We start from the raw sequence: 12,842 nt of genomic DNA, 5'->3' as shown, positions 1-12,842 counted from the left end.
TTATAAAATATACACTTTGTATCAAACATAATCTTTTTATAAAAAGATTAAAAAAAAGGACATGCTTTGATAAACAAATAAAAAAGACATGTTTTGACAAGTTATTATTACTTAAATATTCAATTATTAATAGATAAATTTTGAGATTTAATTTTTGTATTTAAAAGTTATTAATTTTTTAATTTAATCATTATTTTTGTTTTTTTAATTTTGTTAATACGGTATATGAATTAGATTATCATCATGGTTTAATTAGAGAAGGCCGACATTAGTCTCGACCCTCATAACTAAGAGATATAATATCCATTTTAGTCTTTTTATTTATGAAGTACATAATTTATACCCTTTAAATAATTTTTTTATTTTTGATCTTTTAAATTTTTAAAATTTTATTTGGCCCCTAATAATGAATTGTTGGTTTCACCACTAATTGTTCACATATAACAATATATATGATTGACAAAAATAAACATGTCAAGCTGACAAATTCTAACAGAAATTACTAAAACCGAAAATGATTAGACTATAATTTTCAAATTGAAAAAGTAAAAAATTGAATTTTAACTTTTAAAGTATAAAGACTAAATATCAAATTATGTAGAAGTACAGGGACTAATGGCACATTTTAACCTTATTATTATTTTGCTAACAGCTGTTTTCATCAGGATTTCAGCAGGATAGAAAAGTCATGAAAGTTCCGGAAATACAACTAGCTTTTATTATTTTACAATTTGGACACATAAAATATTACAAAATAATATATTTTTATTATTTTTATATTTATATTAAATTGCATTTTATAATTTAAATTGTTTTGTTTTGTTTCGGTTACACTTTTATTAGTATTCGAATAATATATCAATTATATAAATTAAAATATATTATTTAATAAATTAAGAAAATAAACACAGTAAAATCACAATAAACACATGTAGTACTAAGAATCAGTTGTAATAAACATGAAAGAATTAACATAAATTTATATTTATTTCTTTAATACTTCTTTTTTTATTCCAATTGTATTCTTATTGAAAGAAAAACACCATAGATTGAAGAAGAGAAATACAATCCATAAATAAAGGGCCTAACACAGCAAGCAGACCTAGATCCACTGCCACAAGGGCCAGGAAGCAAGGAGACAATTCCCCCATCCCTTTAACACTTACCATCAATGAATCGAGTCGAGTTGAGCTTGAACTTAATTCAAAATTTGATGTTTGATATTTAATTTAAATTTGAAATTCAAAATATAATTCAGCTATCCACAACCCATTATGTCCCTAACATCAATAAACAAAAAATAGTAAAAAAAAATAAGTTGAGAAAAGAGCAAAGAGGTTTAAAAAGTAAATTTTAGGGCTTTTAAGTAAAGTTTTTATAATCAGATTAGTAGTTAAAGCAGTTAGATAATCGATTATTGATTCAATCAATTCTATTGAATAAATTATTTAAAAAAAAATGTCCAGCTGCTAGATTCAACCGATTCGCATATTAATCGAATCAACTCTTTATTTCATACTGATACCATTAGATCCAATTATAAAGAAAGTGCTTTTAAGGATGTGTATATATATTGTAGTAAGATTGTGATTTCATATTAAAATATACAATATAAAAGTCAAATGCTCAAATTGAGATCAAACATTTTAAAAATGTTTAAACATGAGATGTGGCGTAATGGTTATTTATCTCATCCTTTAACCATATAGTCAGAGGTTCAATCACTACTCATGAAATAAAGTACATTCCGTCGCTAATCGTTTACCTCTTTAAGAAGCTCACGTAGCAAGGAATTTAATCACTACTACCAATGTGAAAATTCTGATTTTGACCAAAAACGTTTTAAATTTGTTCATAACATAAGTCGATTTTTTAAATGACTTAAATAAAGGTTTTAGATGCACTTCAACTTAGCTTGCAATACATAAATAGATGAATGTAGACTATTTAGAATAAAATATATAGCAAGTGAGCCATATATTACTCCAAACGAAAAGGAAAAAAGAAGAAGACATAATTTGGAATTTAATATACAACATTTGAAAAGCTTTTATTTGAGTACATTTAAAAATATTTGGCCCTTTTTTTTAGTAATTAAAAAGGTTTGGTCTTTAAGTGAGTAATCTAAAAAATTTTGATCTAATTTGAGCATCTAGCCTATTATAAATAGAAAAGCTCAATTAGATTTGTTTGTTACCCAAGCTCGAGCACGACTTAACAATCATTGAATCAAATTCGAGTTTACACTTAAAAGCAATGGAAATTCATCCAATAACCTGGGCAAATCATTATTGTTAAATATGACTCCTATTTTCAGTCAAATTTGAAAAATAATCTTTCAGTTAAACTCTGTTTACTTGTTTCAATCAAACACTGATTAGTTTAGATTCTTTTATTATTATTTAACCTATGAATTTAGCCTATAAATAGGCTCTTTTACAACCTTAGAAAATGACACCCATTAGAGATTAAAACTCATAACACATTTAGAGAATTTTGTGTTTACGTTTTGAGGGTTCTTTGTTTTTGAGTTTTCAGGGTTTAGTCTTTATCTCTATTATTTGTACTCTTCGTTCTTTTTCCATTATAGTAAAATTATCTTTTCCCGTGGTTTTTTATCCTCTTTGGAGGTTTTCCACATTAAATTTGAGTGTTCAATTTCTCAATTTATTCCACTATTTTTCTTATTCATTGTTTAATCGGGTCGATCCTAACAAGTGGTATCAGAGCTAGCTCAATTTTTATAAATTAGCTCATTCAGAGATGACAACAACAAGGTTTGAAATTGAGAAGTTTGATGATGAGACAAATTTTAATCTGTGGCAAGTTCGGATGATGGCAATTCTAATTCAATCTAGTTTGAAAAAGGTTGTTACCGGGAAAAAGTCTGAGAATCTAAATAAAACAGAATGGGAAGAGCATGATGAAAAGGCTTTGTCTGCAATCCAGTTGTGCCTCACGAATACGGTATTACAAGAGGTATTGATGGAGAAGACCCCATCTGTCTTGTGGAAAAGGTTAGAAACTCTTTATGTGACTAAGTCTCTGGCTAACTGTTTAGTGTTGAAATGTCTATTTACGTTTCGCATGAACGAATGTGAGCTTCTTAGAGATCACATCAGTCAATTCATTACTCTTTTAAATGACTTAAAGAACGTTGAGGTTCATATTGATGATGAAGATCAAGCTATGCTATTATTGTGCTATTTACCTCCTTCACACAAGTCTTTCAAGGAGACCTTAATTTATGGTAGAGACAAACTCCCGTTTGAAGATGTGAAGGGTCATTTGTTGAGTAGAGACAAACTCGACAATGAGTTTCATTTGGATAGCAAGACAGATAAGCAAGCTTCCATTTTGATAGCATCAAAGAAACGAGACAAAAGGTGTCACTATTGTAAAAAGTTAGGTCACGTCAAAGCAGATTGTTATAAACTCCGAAAAAAAAGAGCTGCTGAGAGTAACGAGGAAGATGTAGCTGGTACTAATTTGGCCGATGAAAATGGTAATGATTTCTTGTTAGTGTCAACGAGCGATAACTCCAAGCTCACGTCCGAGTAGATCCTAGATTCAGGATGTTCTTTCCACATGTGTCCCAATAGAGAATGGTTCTCCACATACAGTTCGGTTGAACGTGGAGTTGTGCGCATGGGAAACGATTCATCTAGTAAGGTAATTGGTATTGGTACTGTTAAAATTAAGATACAAGATAAGACGATTAGGACACTCTCAGATGTCAGGTTTGTACCTGATTTACGAAAGAATCTCATCTCCTTGAGTATTTTAGACTTGAAAGGATGCAGAATAAGCATCGAGTCAAACGGCATTAAAGTATCTCGTGGAGCTCTCGTTTTGTTAAAAGGTAAAAAAACCTACAATCTTTATATTCTGGAAGGTTTTACAGTGACTGGTAAAATCGGACGTCCCTCGTCTATTACGGAGTTAAAGTCAACTCGTTTGGAGCGGAGGCAATTTGGTCATAGGAGGGAAAAAGGTATAACCGTTTCGTTGAAAAGAGGTTCGCTTTTAGATACTGTGTTCGTGAAAATTAGACTCGGGTTAGTTTTGATTTGACAGTGTACAAGTCGAAGGCTAAAAGTCTTCCAGTTTCTAAGTACAAATTCGACTCAGTTAATTCCCTGCATAGTTCAAGATAGGCTCGTGGCGGGCTTTGGCAAAGATGGCGTTATGGAAATATGAGTCAAGGTGGAAATTTGTTAAATATGACTCCTATTTTCAGTCAAATTTGAAAAATAATCTTTCAGTTAAACTCTGTTTACTTGTTTCAATCAAACACTGATTAGTTTAGATTATTTTATTATTATTTGACCTATGAATTTAGCCTATAAATAGGCTCTTTTACAACATGAGAAAATGACACCCATTATAGATTAAAACTCATAACACATTTAGAGAATTTTGTGTTTACGTTTTGAGGGTTCTTTGTTTTCGGGTTTTCGAGGTTTAGTCTTTATCTCCATCTTTGGTACTCTTCGTTCTTTTGCCATTATAGTAAAATTATCTTTGCCTGTGGTTTTTTATCGTCTTTGGAGGGGTTTTTCCACGTTAAATTTGTGTGTTCAATTTATCAATTTATTTCGCTATTTTTATTGTTCGTTGTTTAATCGAGTCGATCCTGACAGTTATCATGACTAAAAACAACATATCAGTACAAAAGAATTCTTTCTAAATCCTCACTCTCCATGGTAACAAGTTACTTTTTCTATTGGGGTCACACGATTTGAATTTGTATCAAACGAATGTTTAGAAAGAATTTTGACCACTGCTCTATACAAACCAAGATTGCAACAAGATACATTAATTTTTCATATTTAGACCAGTCCACTATGTACATATATTTAATATAAACTAGTATGGTTCACCTATGTTTCCCGGTGGAGTGATTATTTGTTTGTGTCAAATCATAGGGTAAAAATTGAAGATTAAAGTATACACTAAATTTTTGGCAAAAAAAAAAAAGAGACAGTATACTCTAAATCTCTATCCACTTCTTACATTTGGAACTTAGTCCCCTACTTTTTTCCTCAATAATAGGCCCTTTACTTTTTGGATTTAAAAATCTGCTTTCAAATTATATATAATTACATAACATTTTAATAGGAAAGTTAATGTTTTTAACTATTTGGACTAAATTAATAATATTATAAAATATAGAAACCAAATTACATTAGAAATTAAAGTGCAATGATGATATCTCAAATTTAAGCACAATAGAGAAACCAAAAGTGAAATTTAACTATTTTCTATAATGCAAAGAAAAAGAAGAAAACAACATGGTCTTGCTATTTTTTGGATCTTAAAAGTTGTACTGTTAAAATTCTTCTATTAATTTTTTTGGTGTGAAAATGCTTACTAGAATTTTTCTTAAAAGTACTCATTTGAACTCATCATAATAAACTCACTTTTATTAAAATAGTGTTCTCAAAGAAAATCGACATTAGCATTTTGATTGAAATATTTATTAATATTATCTATTTAAACTTACTAATGACCTTATAAAAGTAGAGGGACCAATTTATGTAAAAGAAAAGGCTGAAGTATATAAATCAAATCTCAAGTTTTAGCGATATTTAGAGGCAATGTAATAGCCTAAATTTCAACGATGTCGAAAATAGTGGTTCGAGACCATCAAATCCGACAAATGAACTCGTAGATTATATTATTGAATATTTACAAGCCAAATGTAGTTTTTAAAAGATTTTTGGAATAGTAAATTGTGTTTTATAAAGATTTATTTGATCAAGAAATTGAGAAAAAGAGGTATCGAGATCTCGATGTTATAAACCGAGCCATAAATATTTTTATAAATATTTACAGAATGTCAATAAGGTAGTATTAAAATTTCGTTAGAAAATTTTGACGTTTGGGTGGTCAATTAAATAAAAGGGATTAAATTGGAAAATGTGTAAAAGTTGCTAAAAGGATTAAATAGCTCAATTGTCAAATGAGGAAGGACCTAAAGTGAAAATAAGCCCAAAGGAGATATTTTGGGTGGCAATAGCTGAGAAAAATCAGGAAATGGGTGAAATAAGGGCAAAATTGGAAAATTGCCAAAATTTGCTAAATAAAAATGGGACTAAATTGGAATATCTAGAATTCTCTTCATTTCTCTTCATATTCATCAGCTGAAAAAAAGCCATGGAAGGGGGTTCAAGCTGGTTTTCATGTTCTAGCTTCATGTAAGTTTAATTCTTGCTTTCTCCTTGAAAATTCTATGTTTTGGGAATTTTACACTTGGGTCCAACTTACTATTTCATTAGTTTTTGATTCCATGGCTAATTTTTAAAGTTTTTATGGATGAGTGATGAAATAATATGATGAATAATCATAGAATTGAAGCTTTACTTTTGGTATATGATGATTTTATCAAGTAAAATTGATGGAAAATTCATTTTAGGACCTAATTAAGAAAGAGTTTGGAATTAATGTCTAATGCTAAAGTTCTGATTTTTAGGGGTTATAAAGAAGTTTAAAATGATAGAATAAAGTATTAATTGAGAAAAATTAGCTCAATTGAGGGGTTAATTGAGTAAGGACTGAATTGTATAAACTGTGAAATTTGGGGCAAAATGGAAATCAACATTTTTCATTAAAACTGTTTTGGACAGCAGCAGTAGTGTAACTTTGAAAAATCACCAAAAATTGTATAAATCGAATTAGAGGATGAATAAAATATGAAATTAAAGGTTATTGAGTCTAGTTTCTTATAAAAGAAACTATGTAAGCAATGGAATTGTGAATCATGAGATATAATAAATTTTATGAGACAAGGTCAGAATGATTTCTGGTTCCCCTGTTTTGACTTTGGAAAATCATAAAAAATTGGAAAAAAATAATTACAGGATTAAATTTATATGTTTAGAATCCTTAATGAGCCTATTTTTCATAGAAATAAACGAAAGCATCATTTGAATCTTGTACGAGGATATAATTAATTTTTAGTGAAGAAGAGTCGGAACTGTTAGACAGCAGAACAGGGGTACTTTAAAGAATAAAATGTACTTATTGGATAAACCAAAAATTCTGAAAATTTTATAGTAAGAATATATATGAGTCTAGTTTCAGGGAAAATTATCGGATCTTAATTTGGAGTTATATAGCTCCAGATATAAATAATTTAGTGACTATGACACAGATGGACAGCTTGAATATTCATAAAAGTAAATAATAAAGATTATAGATAATGTTACTTACAAGTGTGTTATATACATTAAGAATGTGGAATGGAGAGGAGGAGGAGGAAAATATATATGAATATCCAGCTAGCATGGCTAATTTGCATGTTTTAGGTTTAAGGACTGAATTGAATAAAAGTAAAACTTTAGGGGTAATTTTGTAAAAATGTCAAAAATGACCAAATTGAAGGGAATGAATTTTTTTTTATTATATAAATTAATAAATTGAATGAAATTTTCAATTTAAGATCGTGTGAAAATTGGGAAAATGGTAAATTACCAAAATGCCCCTTAATCTTGATATTTCTACAATTTCGCCAAGTAAGTTCGTGTAACTTGAATTATATTCTTAAATGCTTGAAATGCATGTTTTTTTTATATGAATATGATTTGAATGTTCATTATATGGAAATTTATGAAACATTGATATATTTGAAAAAAAAAAGGGAAAAAAATCACGGTTGAATGGAAGGAAAATTCGATGGATCTCTGAAAAGAAATTGACGGTAAAAAGGATCTAGCTCGGACGGGTGATCCTATCCTGTTATAGCCCTCCCGAAGAATATGTGGAAAATGGATTTAGCCCGAACGGGTAATCCAATTAGGTCTCAATTTAGCTTTGGTGGTAATTGGATCCAAGCTTATTAGAGCAATTGTCGTTGCAGGGGATTTAGCCTGGGCTGGTAATCCCGACAATACTATATGAGTTTATATTACAGGGGATTTAGCCTGGACTGGTAATCCCACTGTAAGGATGAGGTTCGCGGGAGTGTGCTCTCTGATATGGAATGTGTAAGACCATGGTTGAAAGATACCATTGCAACCTGATATGAAATGTGTAAGACCATGGTTGAAAGATACCATGGCAACGTGATATGAAATGTGTAAGACCATGGTTGAAAGATACCATGGCAACGTGATATGAAATGAATAAGACCATGGTTGAAAGATACCATGGCAACCTGACATGAAATGAGGAAGACCATGGTTGAAAGATACTGTGGCAACATGACGAGAAAATGAATAAGACCATGGTTGAAAGATACCATGGCAACATGACAGAAAACGAGTAAAACCATAGTTGAAAGATACTATGACATCATGTCGAAGATAAATAAGACCGAGGAAGAGAAACGCTAAGATATCTATTGAACAATCGATATTCGTAATATGTATAAGATGGAATGGTTATATGAAATGGTTGTGTGAAATGTTTACAGAATTGGTCATATGGAAATATATGTACAAAATAGTTGTATGAAATAATTAAGAAGATAGATAAATGAAATAAGTATGGGTACATGGAATTTAATTTATGTTAAGTTTAATACTGAACTATTACCGAAATAAATATATACAAGATATAAGGAAATGATGGTGCATGAAATATTGACATAACGAAATGAATGATATATGCTTATGAAGAAACAAGAAGAGAATAATATATTTTGTGACATGTACATATATAATTATCTTTGATATGTTGATACAAGGAAATTATGTAAGTTGAGACTATTATTAAATTCAAGTGTGATATGTTGAGAAAATAGGTATATTAATGTTGAATTTATATGAAATATGTGCAAGTATACTAATAATGTTGTTGTTTGACGCTTAGACAAGTGCCAAGCTATTGATTGAATGGTAACATGTTTAATTATAATGAGCATTGAAATGGTAAGTACTTAGATGAAAATATAATTTAAGATTTTGCGAAAATTTTTATGATCTCGATTTTATTCCAGTTGGTTTCTAATGTATGTTTTGGGCTTCGAGAGCCCAATAGAGAGACGTTATGTAACGCCCCAATTTTCGGGAATCCTGTGAATGTTGGCATAGGTTTAATTATGTTAGTGGGCCTCTAGAAGGCCCAAGCTTAAGATAGAACCAGATAATTTTAGTTAATTTTTGTTCCATAAGAAAAAGAGAGTGAAATTATGAAATAGGACCTATGTGAAAATGTTTGAAAATGCTATAGGCTAAATTAAAGTGGCCAAATAAATAGGAGTGCAAAATAGGAGGATTTGCATGACAAACCTCCCATTTTACATGAAGTGGCCAGCCATCATGTTGTTGTAGACAAAATGTACACTTGATATCCATAATTTATGGTACAAATTGATACAAATTGATAATAGGTTAGGTAAATGTTCCATGATAATAGGTTAGGTAAATGTTCCATGATAATGGGTTAGGTAAATGTTTCATGATAATAGGTTAGGTAAATGTTCTATGATAATGGGTTAGGTAAATGTTTCATGATAATGGGTTAGGTAAATGTTTCATGATAAGAATTTCATGTCTTTTGTATTAAAGAATTAAATGAATGAATTATGAAATTTTATTAAAAGAAAAAGGGGTGAAAAGAACAAAGTTTTGTCCATCTTTGTTCATCATAGCTGAAAGTTAGAGAAGAGAAAGGAGAGGAGAAAGCTCTTGAGTATTCGGTCATTAGGAGGAGGAAAATTGAAGGTAAGTTCTTGGTACCTTGCTTCTATTTTGAGGTTCATGAGTTCTTCTTGATTCTACCTTAACTCTTGAAGTATATTTTGATTTTTAGTTGTGTTGTGAGCATTTAGTCATGAATTAAAATGAAGGAAATGGTTGTTGTTTCATGTTCTTTTATGAAAAATGGAAGATAGGTGAAGTTGAGCCAAACAAATGAGCATGCATGTGCCTTAGATGCTAAAGGGAAAAATCGGCTAACATGTTGTGCTTTAAAATGATGAAATGGAGATTATACTTAAGTAAAATCATAGATATGTGATGATTGATTGGTGATATACATGTTTAAATAACAAGCATGCAAGTTAGGTGTGAAAGAGTGATTTGGTAATAAATCTGCTTGGGATAGCAGCAGTAACGTGACATTGGAAAATCACCATAAATTGTGGGAGATGAGTTAGAAGCTGCATAAATTATGTAATTAAATCTTAATGAGTCTAGTTTCAAATGGAATAAACGAGAACATATTTTGAATTCTGTACAATGAGAAATTTGATTCGTAATGAAGAGTGGTCAGATTAGTCAAACAGTGAAACATGGGAAACTTTAAGAAAAATCTGGTATTGATTGGCCACACCAAAAATTCTGAAAATTTTATGGATAAAAGATATATGAGTCTATTTTCAGGGAAAATTAACGGCACTTGATTTGGAGTTTCGTAGCTCCAGTTATAAATAATTTAGTAACTATTGCTCAGGAAGACAGCTTGCAGTGAAATTATGATTATGTGGTAAACATTGACAAAAATTTGTTAATAAGTTGCTTATTGATTTCTTATAAGCTTACTATGATCTGTAGGTGTGGTTGGCGAATATTGTAAGGGTTAATCGTAGTTTGTATTTGAATAGTTAGATTAACGTGTTAGTAATCCAATTGTAGGCGGTTCGTGTGTGGATCTCGTCAAGATATCGTCGCAAAGCAATGTGTGTAATCGACACCCTCTCATAGACTAGATTGGCAAAAGCGAAAAGCGAAAAGCCGAAATGCCGAAAAGTCAGTATTTTGGGAATTTGCGAGTGTCGAATGCTCGTAAGATAGTTGGGTTTGTATATTTGGTAATCTAAAGTAATAAACTGCGAAGACGCGATTTCAGTACATTTTGATAATTTGGGCTTAATGGGCCAAAGATCGAGTTCATGGGCCAACGGCCCAATTCGATAAGTATGCGGTAAGTGTTCGATAGTACGTAAATAGTTAGGATATGCATGAAAACCCTAAAAGTAGCTAAATTACTATAATACCCTATGTATGGAAAATTATTGTTATACCCTTAGGTGCAAAATTACCGTTATACCCCTAGGGTTAATTTTGGTGAAAAGCATGACGATCGATTACGTATGATGTATGCCATGATTATATATCTGTTGCATGGGGACATGAGTTATATTATGGAGGAAGCGTCCTGGTGGCTACGCCACAATTATCTGATCTGGTGGCTCTGCCACATATATTTGTTCTGGTGGCTATGCCACGATTATCTGATCTAGTGGCTCTGCCACATATATCTGTTCTGGTGGCTCTGCCACAATATCTGTATCTGGTGACTTCGTCACAATATCCGGCACCTCGCTGCGATTTCGTAGTGTGTAGCGGTTGGGTGGGTCGAGTAGTCTCCCACATGGTGTAAAGGTGATACGGGGTGTTATAGATGAATCTGGGTTGGGTTTCGCATAAACATGTAATATCTGCTCGTTCGTTATGGGCCTATGGGCTTTATTCGAATTCGCTCAGGCTAAGGCCAACTTATTCATTTCTATGGGTTGAGTGATTTAGACTATGGTTGGGTTATTTTACACATCGAGTTTCCCCAAACTCACCCCTTTTATTTTCATCCACGCAGTAATCCCCAACCATAGTGGGCTTGGAGCTGTGAGGGAATTCGAAGTGGCCACCTGTTCTGAAAGTTTGATTTTCTTCTAGTGAACTGGATATCCTTTTATTTACGTTTGAAGTTTTGGGTTTTTAAATGTAATAAGGCCGCTTAATTATTTTTAATGGTTTTAATATGTATTACTAAGATAGGTATTACTTATTTTAACTGTTGAAATTGGATAGCTTTAGGGCGCGTTTTCAAAAACAACAATTGATTTCAAAATAACACGACAACAAGCAAAGCTTCCGCAATGAAAGTATTTTCCAAAATTAATCACTTTTCCTAAAAATGACTTAATCAAATCGGTTTCCTAGAAATATCCATGACGTTAAGGTGTGGCAATGGCGGTATGCATGTCTAGGATTGGATCCGAATGGAGCTTGGTACTTAAGCAGTCCGATGGACTCACCACCTCTTTCCGGTTTCCTACGGTGCATGACTTCCATTCACTTTAACCCTCAATGAATTATTCTTTTGAACATCAAGTACGATTTTCTGGACTTAGAATGAAATTTTTTTTTAACGTTTTTGATGTGGCATGCCGGATCTGGCCATAACTTCTGGGCCGGGTTTGGGTTGCTACACGTTATGATTATTTCAAAATATGAATAATAAATGACTCAAAATTATCTGAAAATGTTCAGTAAACTCCGGTAATGCCTCGTATCCTATTCCAGCAATGAATACGGGTAAGGGGTGTTATAGGTAAAATTTTGAAATTCGATTAATGGGAAGCCACATCTCACTAAGGCTCTCAAAACATTTAAATTATATATAATCATGTAATATATTTTAAAAAAAAGTTAATGATATTAATTATTTAGACTAATTAATAAATAATTAATATCATTATAAAAAGATCATTTTACCAATAAAAGCCCATTTCCTACTTTATTTACGGAAATGGACCACTTTTTTCATTATTTATCGGAATGAGCCAAAAATACTAAAATGCATCCACATAGGAGCGTTTTAAGGGGAAATTCCAGAAAAATGCGTCCCTGGGGAGCATTTTTCCATGTCAACACAAAACACGCTGATGTGGCAAAATCTAAAACCTTAAAACCTTAAACCCATTAACTCTATGAACTAAACATGCAAATAGTCCTAACCCTAGAAAAAAATGGGCTAAAATGTGTCCCTGAGGGAGCGTTTTGTCACGTCAGCAAAGCGCGTCCACGTAAGAGAGTTTTGTGCTGACATGGCAAAGCGCTTGCTCAGGGACGCGTTTTTATGAAATTTCCCCTTAAAGCGCTCCTACGTGAACG

Source organism: Gossypium arboreum, chromosome 11, assembly GCF_025698485.1.
Source record: "Gossypium arboreum isolate Shixiya-1 chromosome 11, ASM2569848v2, whole genome shotgun sequence".
In the NCBI taxonomy this organism is placed as follows: domain Eukaryota; kingdom Viridiplantae; phylum Streptophyta; class Magnoliopsida; order Malvales; family Malvaceae; genus Gossypium; species Gossypium arboreum.
Note: the sequence above shows the minus strand (reverse complement) of the source record.